This window comes from Neofelis nebulosa, chromosome 3 (genome assembly GCF_028018385.1).
Source record: "Neofelis nebulosa isolate mNeoNeb1 chromosome 3, mNeoNeb1.pri, whole genome shotgun sequence".
Lineage (NCBI taxonomy): Eukaryota > Metazoa > Chordata > Mammalia > Carnivora > Felidae > Neofelis > Neofelis nebulosa.
This window is the reverse complement of record NC_080784.1, coordinates 41,635,365-41,656,629: the sequence shown is the minus strand read 5'-3', so window position 1 is coordinate 41,656,629 and position 21,265 is coordinate 41,635,365. Positions and strand designations below refer to the sequence as shown.

At 39.7% G+C, this 21,265-nt stretch overlaps 1 protein-coding gene and 1 long non-coding RNA gene across 10 annotated transcripts in view; one reads left to right on the top strand and one right to left on the bottom strand.

Annotated features, from left to right (window-relative positions):
• The window catches only part of SLC20A2 (solute carrier family 20 member 2), a 107,146-nt gene that overhangs the window by 52,521 nt on the left and 33,360 nt on the right, over window positions 1-21,265 (bottom strand). The gene's annotated exons all lie outside the window — the stretch shown is intronic.
• LOC131506674 (uncharacterized) lies at window positions 7,891-20,388 on the top strand. Its single transcript, XR_009259089.1, has 3 exons — window positions 7,891-8,012; window positions 14,019-14,092; window positions 20,193-20,388. It is a non-coding gene; the product is annotated as an uncharacterized LOC131506674 (long non-coding RNA).

Genomic DNA, 21,265 nt, shown 5'->3' with positions numbered 1-21,265 from the left:
CCCTCTTCCATTAATTTTTATCAAACAGGAGCAAAATAAAACAAAGCAGTTAAACAAGTGTGCAACTTGCTGCACAGAAGGTGGTAATGCTGCTGAGACGGGGCCACTGTCAGGGGTGGCCAGAGAACATCGCACACAAGGCCAAGACTGTCGAGAATACAGAAGCCCAAATTCAGAGTGGCTGAGGTCTGGCCGGGTATGACACCTGAGAGTGCTGGGTGTTTGAAAGCAGGATTTTGGAGGTGAGCAATCAAATCAGTGGGGACAGGTCAGCTTAATCAACAAGTGATGTTGGGCCAATGTGCTAATTGCTAATTAACTGGAAGGAAGAAAAAAAGATCCCTACCTCATGCCAAAATAAATGGAAGATTTAAATGTGAAAACTGAAACCTGAAGAGAGTAAGAAAAAAAACATATGTAAATATTTACTTAATATTGGGATAAGGAAGGGACACCTGGGTAGCTTAGTCGGTTAAGCCCCTGACTCTTGATTTCCGCTCAGGTCATGATCCCAGTGTGGTGAGCCCCTGCATCAGGCTCTGCGCTGAGTGTGGAGCCTGCTTGAGAGGCAGCCTAGACCTGATACTGAAGAATCAACTCATTTGAGTTCTTAGAAATCATGTAGCTGGGAGACAGAGAGGCTTGATGTGTGGAAGCATCACATGTAAATGCCTCTTCTCCTCAGCAATGATTCTCAACAAGGGCGCAATGTTATAACTTCCAGTGAAAGCCTTGGTTCTTTTCTCTCTCCTACAAGAGCTTTTCTGAAAAGGGTCAGAAGATGAAGGAGGGTCAGAACAAGCCCCCTAACTCTCTCTCTCTCTTTCACCCAGTATGAAGCCCCTATATGGCTAAGATATTCTTATAAGGTTACAAGATATTCTTCAATTTTCAAATGCCGCCAACCTCTTGCATTTGAGGAACAGAAACCTTAGAATCTTTTGGATCATTGGGAGAGGTACTAGTGGTCTCGTGAGTTCTGTCTCCCAAACCTGTAATGGTAATAAGATCCTCATTCTCTTTCCTCGGTGCCTTCAATGGCTTCTGAGCATGTTTCTCAACTCTGAGTTCTGCTCACCATCACTTCTGTCCCTTGATCTCTGAACCAGCCCTGCTTCCTTCACCAGGCCCAGTGAGCATGCTGGCAGGACTCCCAAGTAAAGTGTTTACAGATTCTCTCTCTAGAATTTCCTCCATGAGCATCTGCTTCACCTCTACCTCATACCCTCTTATCTACTACACTAGAAATATGAATGCTGAAGAAAAAGTGAAAACAAACATTCTCAGAATATTTCTAGATGAATTTGTACACTGTCTAAAAACAGGGATGTTGCTGAGTTGTAGCACTTAATAGACATTAATGCAAAAAAAAAGCCTGGGTGGGAGGCTCCCTGCTCTGAAATGCTGCTGAAGAGAACATCCAAGATGACCCCTGGTCTTTCCAAGCAAACATGTGGAGGGGGTGCCTGCTCCAGTCTTCCATCCACGCTCCTCCTCTCTCAGCATCGGAGCCCAATCAGCTCCTCAGCCGGCATGACCCAACCCAGACAAGCAGGTCTGTGGTGGACTGTGGCTGAGTTATGACTCGTTCCCAGGGATCCTGTGGTTTTAAAGGCCTGGTCCATGGCCGACCTCCCTTCCATGTTAGCTTCTGGCCTGTGGTGAGCTTTTCTCTGAGGTTTCATGGACTGCACCCAGGCCAAGCTCTCCCTCCACCATGTGAAGGGAAGGAGCCAAGTCCCCCATGCAGAGGACCTCAGTGCTCTGAAATAATTTTCCAACACCTCCTCTGAAGCCCAAAGTGCCTCACACTCAACTCTCTGAAAATGTAAAACCTACTTTCCTAGCAGCTAGGATTGGATCTTGAATTCTGACACTTAGGTAGAAATTTGAAGACGGTAATCTCTTCAATGGCATGATGTAAAATCTACGACTCTCTGCTACCTGTGAGTGAATCTGACTACTTAACCATAAAAATGACCAGATTTTCATCAAGAAAATATTAAGTAAATATTTAAATAAAATGGGAGATACATTTTGGAAATCTCACTTGCAGAATAGTACAGCAGAATCATTTTTTTCTTTCAACATTCAGGATGTAGATCTTATCATAAGGAGTTTGTATTAACACCATCATTCTTTTTAAAAAAATTTTTTAAACTTTTTAAATTTATTTTTGAGAGACAAAGAGAGACAGAGTGTGAGTAGGGGACGGGCAGAGAGAGAGAGAGAGAGAGAGAGAGAGAGAGAGAGAAACATAGAATCCGAAGTAGGCTCCAGGCTCTGAGCTGTCAGCACAGAGCCCAACGTGGGGCCCGAACCCACGAACTGTGAGATCATGACCTGAACTGAAGTTGGCCGACTGAGCCACCCAGGTGCCCCAACACCATCATTCTTGAATAGCTCGTGACAACATCTACTTTATATTCTTACATTTAAAAAATTAATTTAAGGGGTGCCTGGGTTGCCCGGTCGGTTAAACGTCCTACTATTGATTTCAGCTCAGGTCATGATCTCACGGTTCATGCGTTTGAGCCCCACATCAGGCTCTGCACTGAGTATGGAGCCTGCTTGGCATTCTCTCTCTCTGTCTCTCTCTCTCCCTCTACCCCTCTCCTCTGCTCATGCTCTCTCAAAATAAACAAAAAATTAATTTAAAAAATAATAGTGTATTTATGATGAAAAATACTGAGTTTCATATTTTCACTCTAATGATAAAAAACTGAAACATTACTGGAATGGCTCTGAAACTTGCTTTAACTACCTTTAAACGGCATATTTACAGATATGCAAAGTAGTCTATGGGAACAAAGGAGCCTAAGGAAAGGCAGATGATATTCTGACTGAAGCAGAAGCAAGAAAGACAGCAAGAAAGGGGTAGAGAGGAGGGGTAGAGAAAAGAAAGAGGGAGGGAAACGGGGAAAAATGTCAGAAGGGGAGGCAAAACAGTCGAGCCAATGTTAGACCCAGCTTGGAACTGTATCTATGACACAGATCATAGAAGCAGGAATAAGCAGGTTTACTCTCTGGGGACAAAGAGCATGAGTGTAAAGCCTGATAATAAAGATGTAAGACATTCAAAGTGAACAGGCTGCAGATTTAAAACCTAGTATCAACTGAAAAAGAAGTGGCAAGACAGTTTGCTAAGACACTGTGGCTCATTCCCAGCACTGCATGCTCTCCAGCTTCTCCTCTTCTCTCTGCCATTAAAAAAAGGAACATTCGTGTCTTCGGCATGAAGAACAGGAAAGAGCACAGGACCTGCGGTCAGAGGTTCTGGGTCCATTCCAATCCAGCTAGCTACTGGCTACACAACCATGGGCAAGTCACTGAAATGACTCATCTGGAAAATGGGAATAATAGTACATAATGTGGAGGCCATGCAGAAGCCCTAGTTCAGTGCCAGGGATCAATACATGGTGACTATTATCATTACTAGCAGATAAAGTCCTGGGGTAATGGTCAGGAAACTCAAGGCCTAATCCTGGCTCTGTTACTAAGTAGCAGTGTGACCTTGGGTAAGTCACATACACTTTCTGAATCCTGTTTCATCATCTGTAAAATGGGGATAGTAATAATACATGTGCTTTATAGAATTATTGTTAGGATCAAATCTAATGTATGCACGAGTGCTTGTAAGTTGTGGTTAGCTTCAAGCAACCTGAAGGTATCAGTACCACTGTAGGCATAGGAAGAACAACCTGAGGTTCCAATAATCCTTCTGGAAGGATCTTTCTCACTCTTATGTCCCCCACCTCTAGTAGTCATGTGGCTATACCCAGTCCACCTTCCTCTAGTCCTGCTCTTCTTCCTCAATGTACAAACTCTGGCCTTGTCTTTGATTCAAGATTGATATGCACTCTAAGGCCCAGGAACAGTTCTGAGGAGTGGAGGGAGTGAAGAGGTAGACAAAGAAACTTCTAAAAGGTGCCAAGAAAAGAGCATCACGCAAAATGTTTAAGCCACTTCGGACAACAGGTTGGCAGTTTCTTATAAAGCGTATGCTTACCACACAAGTCAGCAGTCCCGTTCTGAGGTATTTTCACCCAAGGGAAGTGAAAACATGTCTACGCAGGAAACTTTTCATTCTATATCTTGAGTATCAAAAACGTATTAAACTGTACACTTGCAACTGGTGAATTTTAGTGCATGTAAACTGTACTTGAATAAAACTAACTATAAATAACACCAGCATATATAAATATGTGAGGTGGTAGAGGTATTCATTAACTAGATGGGAGGACTCCTTTCGCAATATATATGCATATAAAATCACCGTGGTGTACATTTCAAATATCTTACAATTTTGTCAATTATACCTCAGTAAACCTGAGGAAAAAAACCCATAAAAACCATTCGCTTTTGATATTTCTCCTTTCCTATATTGACAGCATTGCCTCCCCCTGCCCCCCAAGCTCCCCTTTAAATAGTAGAAAGAAAAAAAGAAAGAAAGAAAGAAAGAAAGAAAGAAAGAAAGAAAGAAAGAAAGAAAGAGTTCTCTTATTCAATGAAAGAAGCAACATTCCACTTAGATGCAATAAAAGCAGCCAGTTCAACCAATCGAGCAAGGCTCTAAGACAGGGTGTCACATCTTGTTAAAACAATGGCAGCAAGAAGCAAAGAGCAAATATAGATCAAGTAGAGGAGGTGGCTGACTTACAACTGCAAATACAGAGTTCCACAGAAAGGGACTCAGATAGAACTCTTTTGAGGCCAGAGATGTAAGAGAAAGGCCTGCTGTGAGGACAAACTAGTGAACTCTCTTCCAACTAGGCACGTACTACTTGCACAGAAAAAGAAAAGCAGGGCATTCCTGTGGAGACAAGTGTTCGACCTCACTTCTCCAGGATCCAAAAGGTGGAAACCCATTTATATGCATTCAGGTTTAGGGCAAATATAAACAGCTGGGCTGAAAATCACTCCTACAGAGGCCCACAGATTGAAGATTGTTTAAATCTGGACTTGTGGACACTTCATACACCAAAAGCTTCAAGAAGGTCAATTAAAATAAGTTAGAGTAGAAGCAAACTATAAAGAAAAGTGTCACCTTGCTCTGCTACTCCAATACCAATTCTAAAATCAGTTCTGAAATGTTCTCTCTCATAAGTATAGTTGGAAATGATTTAAACGGTTCTAAGTAGGACGATTTATTTTTCATATGGGAAATGGTCCTTATAAACACACCAGGCTGGGTCAGATCCGTGGTGGTCCCAGTACTCTCTCTTGAACAGAGAGTACTCAGGGAGGGGATGGGTGTCTTTATGACATTAACCTCACAAGATCAAGAAAATAAGCAAATAATGTGAAATGTGAACAAATACTGATATACAAAAATGTCATTTATTATGATCACGAAAAAAAGAAAACCATTTAATTGTCCCCAGACAGGAGGAAAGGCTGAGGAAATACTGGTGACTTCTAAAGAGGAAATATAACATATTCACTAACATAATGTAACTTGAGAATTTTTCATGGCATTGGAACACAGTCTGCTATGGAAAAAACCAGCATACAAATGGTGTGTGCCATATGATCAACTATGCTTAAGCACGCACCAGTAATGAGGCTTTAAAGAAATAGGGCCAAGGTTCAGCATTCTCTAGGTGCTCTCAACATTTTTTTTATATTATCCAAAACTTCCTATGATGAGCAACTACTAGTTTTTAGCATTGGGAAACTGTTTAAAACACTACAAAGGAAAGCACATTTTTTTTTTTTAAGTTAGGAATGTACCACCAAAATATGCTTTGTTTTTGCTAATAAACAAAATGAATTTACTATCAATCTGTTTTCAACCCAGGCCTCTCAGACAATTCTTCCATCAAGTTTATGACCTATAATTTAAGATATAAATACATCTATATATTTTTATTTATCTTTTTCACTTTCAAGAACATCCCTTTGTCCTGGCACCTGAGCACTGTGTGAAAAGGTCACTGGTTTGGACCAAACCTTTGGACATGGTTTGGAGTCGTCTATCATATTCCCATCTACGGGATTCTAAAGGGCATCCTCAGTCACACCTGGTCCTTCTTTAGAATTCTTCCTTCATCCTTTGTACGCTTCTCTTGAGGACTGGCCAGAAGAACTGAACTTCACCCAGAGAATACGAAAATGTCCTGAGGGTACCAAGTGCACTGCAAGCCTTTTTACTGGAACAGTATTTGAGGTTAATCCTCACAAGGAACAACCTAAGATTAGTCTCTTATTCCTATTTTGGTTCACAGCATTAGAGAATCAGAGAACATCAGAGTTTGAAAAGTCTTGAGAAGTCATCTGGTCCAATTTTGGTCGTTTTGAAGATGTGACTGTCGTAACAAAGTAGAAGTGAGATGGTGGTTCCTACTTACTATGTGGAGTAAAAGCAGTGTAAAGAGGTGATGCTCCTGGTTGGCATTCATCAGGCCTTCTTAATGACACTAGCTCCTCTTTGGGGAATTGAGATTCCTTGGGGTCTTGGCCTGAGCTGGGGATGGGGAGGCAGGAACAATGGGGAAAGAGGAAAGGGTAAAAAAGAGAACCAGCTACAAGGAGCGCTGCAGAGCCATGATCTTTGTAAATTTTCAAGATCAGACGGTATCTTCAAGTCCCATCCAACCCAATTATTCTGTATCAACCAGAGACCACAGGACTAGGAAGAGGCAGTGCAGTCTGCAACTATGAACCGCAGGATTGTGCTGTGGGGAGAGGGGGTGGAAATTCCTGACCCTTTCTTGAACAATGCCATCAACGGCCCTCATGAATTTCTGGAACATACACAAACTTATTTTGCTCCTCGATATAAAGTTTCCACTGCAGATCCTGTGGGCTCAGCGTCTCCAGACCCTGTTTCTTCTGCAGGCCTCATTCCTGCTGTATCCACTCTCCCTCCTGCATTTTTGTCATTCTGACATTTAAGTTTCTTTTTGGCTCATAAAGCATGTGTTATTTAGATGTTTTCCAAAAGCCTTTTGCTCTGTATGAAGGCGTTATAAGAAATCTGTTAAGTAAATATATTTTTAAAAGGATAAAGAGAAATAAAGAGCAACAATAATGAAAAGGAGATAAAAGGATGGCTGGGTGGCTCAGGTCACAATATCACAGGTTCCTGGGTTTGAGACCTGGATCAGTCTCTGTACAGACAGTGCAGAGCGCGCTTGGGATTCTCTTTCTCCCTCTCTCTGTCCCTCCTCCCCTTAAAATAAATAATGATGAATGAATGAATGAATGAATAAATAAATAAATAAATGGTTTATGGCGATTTGGCCTGAAGAAGAGAAGACACAGAAGTTTTTAAAAACTGGAAGACTACCCCAGGAGGTGCAAGCGCCATTTCTTTGGAGATGTTCAAATGGAATTTGAATGACTGTATGAGCAGTTATCTTAAAAAAGCTTTAATGTTTCTATTTTATTTTTTATTTTTTAAAAAGATTTTGGTTTTTTAAATTGTTTTTTTAATGTTTATTTATTTTTGAGAGAGAGAAAGAGCATGAGCAGAGGAGGGGCAGAGAGAGAGGGAAACAGAATCAGAAGCAGGTTCCAGGCTCCAAGCTGTCAGCACAGAGCCCAACGCCAGGCTCGAACCCACCAACCGTGAGATCATGACCTGAGCCAAAGTCAGATGCTCAACTGACTGAGCCAAACAGGCACCCCTGTTTTTAAGTAATACTTACACCCAACGTGGGGCTCGAACCCACAATTCCAAGATCAAGAGTCACATGCTCCATTGACTGAGCCAGCTGAGAACCCCAGTTGTTTCTATTTCAAATTTCATGATTCCACAAAATTACTATAATGAAATACATATTGGCCACTCTATCAAATTTGGAGATATGGCAGTCTTTCATTGTAGTAAGACTGCCCTTGGAGAGGAAGAAAAAATTTGTAACTGAATGGCTTGTTGCACACTGCAGTGTGCTCCCATCAGAAATGTGGAATTAGGGGCGCCTGGGGTGGTTCAGTCGGTCATGAGTTCAAGCCCGGCATCAGGTGAGCTCGCGCCCCGCTTCAGGTGAGCGTGAGTCCTGCATCAGGTGAGCACGAACCGAACTGGCTCAGGGCTCCACACTCTCCCTCTCTCTCTCTGCCCCTTGCTCACTAGTGCTTTCTCTTTCTCTCTCAAAAAATAATTAATTTGAAAAAAAAAGAAACGTGAAAGCTGCTAAGAGTTTCTTTGTTTTTGTTTTTTTAAGGATTATGACCCCCTTGCTGGAATGTTGTAGGTACCTACCATGTAGGTAGGAACAGAACTGTTCCAGTTCTGTGCCCTGAAGTGTTGGGCTGTCTGGCTAAGCTCTAGGAGCTGTATTAAGGAAATACTTTCCCTTCAGCTACAGTTTAAAATGGGACTATGTATGGGTATCCTGGTTCCTACATATTTATTTGCTAATTTTGTTCTGATTATACAAGCTCAACAGAAATATGAATGGTACTTATAAAAACATTGATTCCTGATACTACTACATATTCTTTCTATTAATAGAACATTAACATAAATAGAAGAGTGGATAGATGGAGATTATTATCTCAACTATTTTCCATGCTCAACTTACAGCTCCATAGCTCTTATTTTCATTCCAGAGGTTCTTAAGCAATAGTTCTTAGGCAGCAGAAAAAGCAAGAGGGAACAAATAATTATTAAATTGATTCAGTCAGACTTTTCCTTTTTTGCAATTCAAAAACTGGTTGGTTCAGGCCTGAAAGTTGGTTCAGGCCTCTGAAGTGCTTTATCAGAAGTCTGCAAACTTAATTCAATTCCACCCAAATTCACAGTGTAAACAGTCTAAACAAGGCAGTAAGTCTAAAACATTGTTCGTCTGGGCAGGAAGTCAGGTGAAAATTTAGCAGTTCCTCCTATCTCTCATTGAGACAACTGAAATTGAAATCTTTTTACTAACTTAAGAAACCATAAGCATTTGCTTGCTACCACCCTCAAAGAATGATGGGAAGTATTAATTTAAAAATATGAGTGAGATAAGACAGTTTATAAGATTTCTTTGAATATTATTTCCTGATTCTGAGTGTGCTCCTGGCACTCAACTCTTTGGTGGATGCTTGAGATAAACTTTCTTGGGCAAGTCACTGACTCCCTTTGGCTCAGTTTTTCCTTTAGAAAACTTGAGGCTAGGGAGGATGCTTTGATGTGAACACAGAGCTTTATTACAGTAACTAGAAAGCAACCAGATAGAAGCTGCTCTTTAGTGATGTTTGAAATCAGTTATAAGAAGCAGAAATATATAATTATACAGTCTTTTATCATTACCTACTTAATTACCTTTACTGGAGCTCACGTGTGTGTGTGTGTGTGTGTGTGTGTGTGTGTGTGCGTCTTCATATTACTGTCAAGTGTCACTTCCTTTAGTATTTCTTGTAAGGCAGAACTGCTAGCAATGGATTCTGTTTTCAGTTACTTGGGATAAAAATGTTTTTATTTTGCCTTTACTTCTGAAAGATAGTTTTGCGGGCAGAGGATTCTTTTAACACTTTAATGTGCCCTCTTAACTGCATTCTGGCCCCCACTGTTTCTCATAAGAAATCAGGTGTTAATATTAGTGAAGTTCCCTTATAATTGAGTTTTTCCTTTCTTGCTGCTATCCACATCAACTTTTTGTCTTTCAAAATTTTGATTACATGTCTGGTTGTGGATCTCTTAATGCTTATCCGAATTAGAGTCTGCTAAGCATCTTGAATGTGTACATTAGTGTATTTCATCCACCTGTAAGGCTGTAAATCATGACTTTTTTGAATATTTTTCTACCCCTTTTTCTCTCTCTTCTACTTCTGATACTTCAATTGGCACACTTAATAGTGACCTATATTCTTCTGAGATTCTGTCCATTCTTTTTCATTCTTTCGTTCTGTTCTTCAGACTGCATTATCTCCATGGCTTTCTCTTCAATTTGCAGATTCTTTCTTCTGACAAATCTACTGTTGATCCCTCTGGTGAGTTTTTCATTTTGTTATACTTTTGAATTCCAGAATTTCCATGTTTAAAACATTTTTTTTAATTGCGGTAAAATAAACATAAAACTTACCATTTAACTACTTTTAAGTGTACTGTGGCATTAAGTACATTTGCATTGTTATGCAAACATCACCACAAAACTCTTTTCATTTTACAAAACTGAAACTCTGTACCTATTAAAGAATAATTTCCCATTCTCTCTCACCCCAATCCTTAGCAACCACCATTCTACTTTCTGTCTCTGAGTCTGACTACTTTAAGTACATCCATATAAGTGAGACCATACAGTGTGTTTTTGTGACTGCCCTATTTTACTTAGCATAGTGTCTTCAAAGTTCATCCACACTGTAGCATGTTCAGAATTTCTTTCCTTTTTAAGGCTGAATAATATTCCATTGTACATATAAACCACATTTTTTTTAACTCATCCACCGATGGACATTTCAGTTACTTCCACTTTTTGGCTACTGTGAATAATGCTATCAAAAAAAAGTGTACAAACTTCTCTCCAAGTCTCTGTTTTCAATTCTTTTGGGTGTATATCCAGAAGCAAAATTGCCAGGTGAGGTGGTAATTCTGTTTTTATCTCTTTGAGAAACTACCGTACTATTTTGCACAGCAGCCACACCATTTTATATTCCCACCGACAAGGTACAAAGGTTCCAATTTCTCCAGAAGCAAAATTGCCATGTGAGGTGGTAATTCTGTTTTTAACTCTTTGAGAAACTACTGTACTGCTTTGCACAGCAGCCACACCATTTTATATTCCCACCAACAAGGTACAAAGGTTCCAATTTCTCCACATCCTCACTAATGCTTGTTTTTTGTTTTGTTTTGTTTTTTATATATAGTAGCCATTCTAACTGGTGTGAGGTGATATCTCACGGTGGTTTCGATTTGCATTTCGATAATGATTAGTGATGATGAGCATCTTTTCACTGGCTTGTCGGCCATTTGTAGGTCTTCTTTAGTGAAATATCTACTTCAAGTCCTCTGCACATTTTTTCATTGTTTTTTTGTTTCTTTGTTTGGTTGTGGTTTTTTTGTTTTGTTTTGTTTTGTTTTTTGCTGTTGAATTGTAGGAATTCTTTATATATTCTGGATACTAACCCCTTATTAGATATATGATTTATAGATTTTTTTCTCCCATTCCAAAGGTTGCCTGTTCACTCTATTGATTGTGTCCTTTGTTGTGCGGAAGCTTTTAATTTTGATGTAGTCCAATTTATCTATTTTTACCTTTGTTGTCTGTGCTTCTGGTATCATGTCTGCATTTTCTATCGCTTTAAAAAGAGTCACTACTTGGTGATTCACTGCCACCATACCTTCATTTTTTTCTTTAAAAATGGTTTCTTTTAGGGGCGCCTGTGTGGCTCAGTTGGTTAAGGTGATGACTTTGGCTCAAGTCGTGATCTCACACTTTACAGAGTTCAAGCCCCGCATCGGGCTCTGTGCTGACAGCTTGGACCCTGGAGCCCGCTTCGGATTCTGTGTCTCCCTCTCTCTCTCTGCCCCTCCCCCACTCATGCTCTGTGGTTCTCTCCCCAAAATAAATGAACATTAAAAAAAATGTTTTAAATGGTTTCTTTTAATCTTTGAGTATTTATAATAGCTACTTTGAAGTCTTTGTTTTGTTCAGTGTATGGGCCCCTCAAAAGCAGTGTCAATTGTCTAGTTTATTTCTCCTGTGTATGTGTCACAATTTCTAATTTCTTTACATGTCTCATAAATTTTTATTGAAAACTAGACATATTATAGATATGTTATATATCTATAACTGTACATAACATAGCAACTCTGGTTACTGATGTTCCCAGACCCTAGAGGTTTTGTTACTGATATTTGTTTGCTTGTTTATTTGGCTGATCTAATTCTGTGAAGTCTACTTTCCACAGAGAATAGCTGTTGATTTCCCTGCTCAGATTTTTCCTCCTTGTTTTTATATTTTAGTCTGGCTTCTGAAGAATCACCCATAAGCCACTTAACTGATCAAAGGTTGTGCTTAAGCCCCCTTAACTATGGCTTTTCACCCTTTACTATAGCTGGTGTGGAACTTAGAGACTACTTTCATAGTTCAGAGAGTTAAGGGATGGGGGAAAGGTCTAAATACAAAGGGGTGGCACAAAGACAACCTCTGGGGAGTTTTAATTTTTATTTATCCTGTCTGTGCTGATGGTCACAAAATCCTCAGCATGTGTAAACACTCACAGAACTATAGTGTCATCAGATTCATAATTTTATAGTAAAATGAATGTTACTATATATAATTTTTGTTGAAGTGGCCATGATTTGCCTTTAAAAAAATTACTTCTGGGGCACCTGGGTGGCTCAGTTGGTTAAACGTCTGACTCCGGACTTCAGCTCAGGTCATGGTCTCATGGTTTGTGGGATTAGGCCCCACGTTGGGCTCTGTGCTGACAGCATGGAACCTGCTTGGGATTCTCTCTCCCTCCCTCTGTCCCTCCTGTGTGCATGTGCACTCCCTCTCAAAATGAAAAGAAAAGAAAAGAAAAGAAAAGAAAAGAAAAGAAAAGAAAAGAAAAGAAAAGAAAAGAAAGTTCTATATCTGTGTTGTTCTTACATAGTTGGATCCAATTTGATCATTTGAGTTCTTAGAAGTTTACTGCTTAATATTTAATGGGGAGACAGAAAAAAAAATATTTTTCATTATATCATTACCAATTGAGGGTAATTTCCCCTCAGAACGCAATAAAAATTAAACTTTAAAAAATGTATCATTGTAATACGTAATAGTATGACAATGTCAAGTTTTTGTACCTGATCAAACGAAGCTTTTCTGGATTAAGCTGTTAAGTCATTTTTCTTCAAATAAAAATTCTGGATTATTTAACTGTTATTGACAAGTCTCACAGAGCCTGAAGACACTCAAGGAAAAACCAAACGAACGTGAACAGAAGTAGAGATCGTGAAAATCAGGACTGACAGCAAAAGGTGCTTGGCTGGACACTCCTCCACCCTCTAGGTCCTTAGGGATACTGAACTCTGCACAGTAGGCTGAGGCAGAAAGTGACAGAACCTCCCAACAATTCTCTCTTCCTGCACGAGCCACCACTTTAATTTCAAGTCAAGTTTAAAGCAATCGCTTTCTTTCTAAAACCTTTGTAACAGTACATGAGCTCCCAACCGCCTCACTATGCTAAGCACATTCATATCCCCTTATTTTCACTTTTAGTCTGTAAAAAAGGCAAAAACAAACAAAACCAAGAAATGAATGAACAAATAAAAAAATAAAAAGGAAGAAAATAAACTCAGTCCAAATCTTTAAGCTGAGCTCCAATCTCCTCTTGCTCTTACAAAACCCCCCTTTCTCTTGACAGCAACCAGTTGTTTTTTTTTTACCTTTTCTAATTTAGTCTATAGTCTCAGAATATAGTCTAGACATATTTTTATCCACTCTATCATTTTAAAAAAATGTTCTCTTTCTTCCTTTGAGCCACTCAACTTGAAAAGCATTCTATTAATCAAACTGTAGCCACCTATTTTACTCCATCTTGATAGGGCATGTGGCATTTCATTTTTTTAATGAAAAAAATTTTTAAGTTTATTTGTTTTGAGGGAGAGAGAAAGAGAGAGCATGAGCAAGTGAGAGGAGGGCAGAGAGAAAGGGAGAGAGACAGACAGAATCCCAAGCAGGCTCCATGCTGTCGGCACAGAGCCCAACACAGGGCTCAAACTCACAAACCATGAGATCATGACCTGAGCTCAAATCAAGAGTCAGACGCTTAACCAACTGAATCATCCAGGTGCCCCAAGGCACGTGGCACATCATATATCTGTGCTGAAATTGTGTGCAGGAGGGCTGTGACTCATCAGAGTTGAAATCACCTGGCAGCTAGGGCATGCTGATGTGGCTGGCTATCACAAATCTCACTGGAACAGTACTCTATCCATTGCATTTCTGACTCTTTGGGTTAAATAGCTCACTGACATCTCTTTCTCCCCTCCCTGACCCAGAAAAAATGATGATAAACCCATGTGGGATATGTCTTTACTTCCCCAAAGAGGCAACAGTGCAGAGAGGAATTACATGATTATTCCTATCTTACAATTGCAGGAGAAAGAGACAAGATGATAAAGAAATATAAGAGAGGATGAACAGAAAAGCACTCCTTATAAGGATCAAAAATGGTAAGAAAGAAACTTGAAAAACCAGCTTTCTTAGTTACAAGTATTCCAGGAAAACACTCTTCTATGAGTAACAAAGGTCCTCAAACAAAGGCTAGGCCAAAACATGGTATACTACATGCATGCTACTAAATTCGTTTTGGTTTCTCAAGGTACCGTGGCTTTAAATTAAGTTTAAGGTTCTGTTGACAGTGGATTCAATTTAGTTTCAATCTAAACCTCTGTCCCCAAGTAAACCTGGTGACAGATTCTACTCATTTAGGCCCAAACTTAGGAACATACTTCAAAGAGAGACTCTTTAAGTAACTATCAAAAGTACTTATTCTCACATGTTACCACACAAAAATGGGTTGAAAGGGAGGCCTACTGTTTTTGCTCACGATTTTCTTATATCAACTGCCACCAGGACCAAATAGTTACCCGAAATAACCTTCTGATTAAGGCCACAAGAACATCCTAGCAGCATTTGGCAGAAAGAATTGAGAAGGCCAGTACTCTCCTAAAGTGCTATCGCTTTTAATAAACACTGGTGAGATACACTTTGATACTACAAAGATAAGTGCTCTGGAAATACGAGCTAGATGGCTTATTCTTTCCATCATCCCTTGTAACTGTCACTCAAAATATTATCTTTTATAATGGTTTTATAATTCACTACTTTATATTGAAGACCAAGAATGATGGTCCCTTGCAAAATTTAAATGAATAATCCTAACACAAAGTATTATTTCAATGACTTAAAAATGTTGGGTTCCCCAGCTCCCATCCTTTATATAATACTGAACCTGAGATCCTACTCAATTTGAGGTCATATTAGAGCTCACCGAACATCCACAGCCATAAGTAGTGAAAGCAAACCCTTGCTGAATACCTGTTACCCTGAAGAATTAACAAAACTAACCTTTATCAATAACTGCCACACATCACTTTGTATGGGCCTCTTCCCAAGAGCCAAGATCTCAAGTCTCTGCCTTAAAAATAAGTCAAAATCTCCCATTGTAAAAATAATACACACTCACATAAAAAAAAAAAACCTGGTACGTACACAAGAAAGTAAAGCAAGGAAAAGTGCTCTTTGCTCACCACTGAAAAATAACCACTGTTTTGTGTACATTCTGATGTACTACTAGTTTTATTCATCGAAGTATGCATTACTTATGTAAGCCACTGGGAGGCCACTGCCAAATTAAATAAAAAAGTCAAAATCAAAATGAATTATAATAGCCCTGTTTTGAAAAGAAAGTTTTTCATTATTACATAATGCATGCTCATTAGAAAAAAAAAGAAAACAAAAAACTTATAGGTAGCCAAAGAGAAGAGGGAAGACATCACACATCAGCTAATCTCCTTGAGATAACTATTGCTTACATCTGATGCAAAGCATTTGTTTTTCATGTACATATAAGTACCTTCCTTTTTTTTTTTTCTTTAACTTTTGAGAGAGAGAGAGAGAGAGAGAGAGAAAGGGAGGGAGAAAGAGGATCCCAAGCAGGCTCCATGCTCAGTGAGGAGCCTGATGTGGGACTTGATCCTATGACTTGGGATCATAACCTGAGCTGAAAGCAAGAGCTGGACACTCAACTGACTGAGCCATCCAGGAGCCCCTGTGCCTTCCTTTCAAAAAAGAAAATGAAGCCATTAGCCATTAAAAAAATTGCCTTCTGTGTAGAAAACGGTTATACATATGTATTTTGTAACCTGCAAGTTTCACTCGTAATAGATAGAACGCCATCACTTTTAAATGTCTGCAGAGAGTTGCATTACATGGTAACACCATATATGATCTAACTAGTACCTTATCAAGTTGTTTCTGGGGATGTTTCTTTGAAGCATTAGGTCAGTAATTCTTCAGTAGTCTATAATAAGCAAAGGGGTTGTTCCTCCTCCTTTTTCATCAAGTTCAATTTTTTTTCAACTGAACACTAATGAGAAAAGGTTTACCCCAAACCACTTACCCACTCTCGTTTTTAATCAAACATATGTGGACTAGGTATAAGATTGCTTTTAGAAACAAAACTATTTTTGCCAAAGTGAAATACTAAAGGGAATGACTATCAAGTAAATTCTCTTTGTAGAGAAATAAAAATAGCCTTTTGCCTGCTATCAATAAGAACCAAATGGACCAATCGTTTGAACTTTCTCTTGGATTTATAGTTATTGAGAGTTCGCTGGTTTTAAAGAAAATATTTTATATTCAGACTAACTCAATGTTAAAAATCAGCTGCCTCTGTCCTCTGCATTGGTGAGACATAGCTATCTTATCAGTGTGCAACTAACACATTCGGTGGGCTTCATATATTCCGTAAACAGACACAGGTGTAGAAATAGCAGTGCCTGCAGCTTAATGTCTGAGAGCTCAGTTTTTTCAAACACAACTCAGTCCGAAGGTTGTGCAACACTCGTATATACACTTGCCACCTTTACCCCCTGTCTCCCATTACACAGCAAACTGAAGTTCGAGCCAGACGCCCTCACTTGTCATTTCTCACTTCAAGGATCTTTTAATACTCTGCAAATATGTAATTAACTATAGCCATAAAAGCCAAGGGTTCTACCTATCCCATTTTTAAGGGCTAAAATATTACAGCCATGGTGCCCTGGCCAAGATAGAGCATGTCTTCTTTGGAGACAGCAGTGTGCCACTTGTGTGTCAATTTTTAAACAGCACTGGCAAAACATGTCCTCAGAAAACCCTTTCTTCGTTATGATCACAAAAAGCTTTTATTGTACTAAATGCTATACAAAGTATAACAAATAGACACACTCTCAGTAGTTTGTGTTTTCAACCCAAGAAAATTCCATCAGGCAAAAAGCACAATGAGGTGTGTGGCAGGTGGTGAGTAGAGGGACTCATAGGAGTAACTATTTTGATTGGGAAGGGTAAGAACCACCACCCTCCTAATTCTAGATAATTTATTACACTGAAGAAGGCAGAGCACCTGTGGCCTTGACCATTTCAACTGAGCAATTAACCACTTAATTTCATTAAGTGCCTGGCATGTGTACCATTGCTTGCTGCAAATATAAAAACGTCACGATGAAACAGGTCACTATCCTTCACCTCTAGCAGACAGCCTCCAAGCTGAACACATCCATGCTTACATTTTCTTTAGGTCCTCGCTCTGCCCCTATATCTAGGGTGTCACATGGAATTCCCCATGGCAGGGACGGGGAAGGACATTCCTGCAGGTGATACAACAGCACACCAACAAAGCTCTCCTGTGGAAGTGACAGAGTTGGGAAAATGGGGTAGTCAAACTTCCCCTACTGCCACCTATCTTCTGACATAGGCTTCATGAAGAAAGTGACCAATCTAGCCAGCAGTCTGTGACACAAAATGATCAATCACCAGCTAACATCAAGAGGCTCCTTGTTTTGACCCCTGCCCAAATTCCCCTTCTGGTGGCTGTTAAAAGTCACATGGGGAAGAGGGAGTCCACTGAATAACACTGTGATATAATCTGAGAGCACATTACTATCACATTTTCTCATTTGCTTCTCATTTGAAATGGGCACTGTCTTAACTACTGAGTTCAGAAAAGTAATTGCAAAATTTTCCTGGTTAATTATTAATCTTCTCTAAGTGACAGAGGAAATCCAGAGCAAAGTCAGGGCTAGAAGGGACTTTGAGAGGTCACTTATCTCCAGACTTTAGAGAGAATATTGAAAACATCACAAATACAAATCCATTTTTAGATAACTTCCAAAAAAAGGTTTACATTTTCCAGGGTTCAAATTCCCCATTTTATAAAACCCTTCTTTATATCTCATCTAGTAGTCCGCCAACCTTAGTGTGCATCAGAATCACTTACGGGGCTTGTCAAAATGCAGATTGCTGGGCCCCATCTCCCCAGGTTCTGAATCAACAGATCTTGGATGAGACCTGAGAAGGTGCATTTCTCACAAGTTCCCACGTGGTGCTGATGCTCAAGGTGCCAGGACTGCAGTGTGAGGGACCATGGTTCTAACCTAAGCTTTGTTGGACTGAACTCTTATATTCTCAATGGAAATAGATACTAGTTGGTCATCAGTCCTTGGTTCTGAGGCATCTACTTACTTGCATAACAATTCAAGAGTCTCCTGGGCATTTTTTCCCCTCCAGGCTAAATAAGAGAAGTTCCCTAACATCATATTATAGATATCAGTTTTCAACCCTTTAATCATTTTGTGGCATTCTTGGTTGAGCCTTCTCCAAGTCTCTTTTAGTTGTGGAGCCATGAACTAGACCCAGAACCTTAGTCAGAGAGACTGGCTGAGGTTGCATATGAGGGGAAAAATGACTCACAGATTCATACAGTATATTCCTATTTATTAATCTCCAATACCCAAAGCTTGCCTTATTAGCTCCCTTCTGATTCATGTTCTCTGACTCCTTTATGAGCTGCAATAATGCTTAGGTGACCTTCGTAATGCCTTTCTTCTGAGAAGCTCAAAGCATTTCTCTAATTCAACAGTTGACTCAACATCCTAAACCAGTGCAGGGTTTTAAGGAACCAGATCTAGTGCACATCAGTTCAGGAGGAGAGAGAAAATCTGGAATGCCAGGTCAGATTTCTATACAAATCTCATTATACTGGGAAAGATGCTTCTTACTTTTATTGGACTTTATGAGACACCAGAAGTTTACGCCCTCCATATAACAACCATTCCAGGTGCAGGGAAACTAGTGAACCTCCTCCCTTTGTGGAGAATTGTAACAGGGAACTGGCGCTGAGGATCTGGTTGCAGGGCTCAGTCCATCTCCATCACTTCCCTAGCTGCTGGAAGAGAAAGGGAAGGAGCACCCCTGGGCGCACAGCAGTTTGTCCTGTTTGGCAAAAGCCCAGATGAACTGAAAGCTATCCTGTGAGCTGACCCCAACTCTCCCCGCTCCATTTTGTTTTCCTTTTCTTCCCTTTCACACTATTTTTTCTGCCAGTTTACTTAGTGTGTTATGTCGGGGGCCCAGTCTCTGTCTATTGCCTAATTTTAGCACGTGAGTTCTTTGTGAGTAGGAACTATGCAGTCTTTGTGCATTGTATGTGTTCTGGGGGTGCTTAATACATGCTAAATAATAACAGCAGTCCCAGTATTTCCAGGAGAAGTGAGAATTCCAGCAGAGGGTCCAATCCTATTATCATCTACTTACATACAAGACAAGCAGAGCTCAAGGCATTCCTGTGCACACCGTTCCTTTCATATGAGACAAAACCGTTGAAATTCAATATAACAAAGCCTATTCCTACATAATTTCCTTTTGAAAGAGCACAAGCTAGAGATGTGATCACTGCGCACTTGCATCCAGCTCCAAGCCAAAAGGCAACCTGTTAGATAATGTAAGTTCCCATACAACCACACAGACAATATATCTATTACATAAACCCTCAAGTGGATGAAGAAAACCCCCAAAAAGATTCTTCGTTGCTTCCCTAAGCAGCTTCGGAGCAGAAGGCTAATTCTCTAGGAATAAAGAGTAAAATAAACCTACTGCAGTCAGGAGCTACTCTGTCAGAGCCTCTGGGTCTGTAACTATTTTAAGAGGCAGAGGGCTAGGAGGAAAAGGCAGGCTGCCAGGGAAAGCGGTTTAAACAGGACTGGAGGACAGACACACACAGTCAACCGCAGGGAGGGCAACCATGATGGAAGGTACAGGTGTGCACAGCACAGGCGTGGAACCGTGGGCTGCTGGGCTCTTTCCACAGGCCCCAAAGCCGCCCTGCTGCTCAGCATCTGGACCCCCATTTGTGACCATGAGCTGAGCTCACTCTGATCTGTCATGCCCAAGGTCATAACTAGTCAACAGAGACTTTACTGACCAGGGAACAATAACCGGTATCACTTCATCAGGCACACAAGATAAGAAGGAGTGAAGGGAATCACACCCCAGCAAACAGAACAAATTCCCACACTGACGCTTACATCATTAAAATGATCTTCCCTTTCATTCACCTGTATCACTCTCTCACAGCACATAAATCATTAAAACGGACACTCTCAAAGTGTTTATGAGCATTTTAGCAACTCCTCCTAGAAGAACACAAGCTTCCTCTAGTAAAAATACCTATGGAAACTTCTGTTAAATTTTAAAAATGGATACATTTTGAACAGCTTTTCTTTTTCACAGGACTGAGCTACAACTGAGGGAATGAATAACAGCTTGAAAACGATCTAGGATCCAACTACAATGCACCTTTAAAAACACTCCGCGGACATTCAGATGGCGCCTTATTAACAATTAAAAGTAAGAATAAGAGTGGTGACTTTCTTGCAATGAAAGTATGTATTATGAAGCAAATACTGTAACAAAGTCCTTTTTACTATTAAAGACGGTATTAGACTTTTCTATTATAATTACAATGAATCTGGACTGCAAATTTCTCTTCTGCTCAACAAAAAAACTTGTTTTAATAGGAGTTTCTTTCTAAAAATAGCTCAAGAACGCAGTTCTGTTTTTCCTTCTTACATTCTTTTCCTACTAAATGTACCACTGAAACACTTCCTTTCATTGTTGACACCTTAGGTCATTTGGATTTAAAATCAGACAATATATAATAACAAAGAAGTCTTTGAATAAAGCTTTCAAAATGGAAAATGGCATTTGAGGGAATGCCTCCCTCCTCGCTCACACAGATGACATGGGCACAGATGCCTGGTGAGGAGCTACCACAGCACCTACTAGAACTGCTTCATTAAGGTCAATATTCCTAGAGGGGATAGAATTTATTTGTTAATTGGTTAAAGAAATGTCCAGCCTGGTTCTCTGTTATAAGCATGTTATTTGGCATGAAGTTAGTGTACTCTGAATTAAAACACACCTCAAACTAAGCAAGGTGATGCAGATTTAATTAAAAATATTTGATATTAAAATCTTTAGTTTTCTTCAGTCTAAATTTAAGTTGGCAATGACTTGTTAAATTAAGAGCAGTTAAGATTAAAGAATTTCATGACTTTGGTTAGTTGTGGTAATTAACTCAATCTTCCAGAGGATGCTTTCAATTACTTTGTAAAGCCTTCATCCTAAATTTGTTTAAGTGCTTCTCTTTAGAGGTATATGGGTCTATTTTTAAACACGAAATCTTTCTTAAAAAAAAAATAAAACTGTCCATCTGTACATTTTACACAATTACATATGACACTCCCATTATTTCTGCATATAAATTGTAACTCACAGTAAGTACAACAGGAATCTACTTTTAA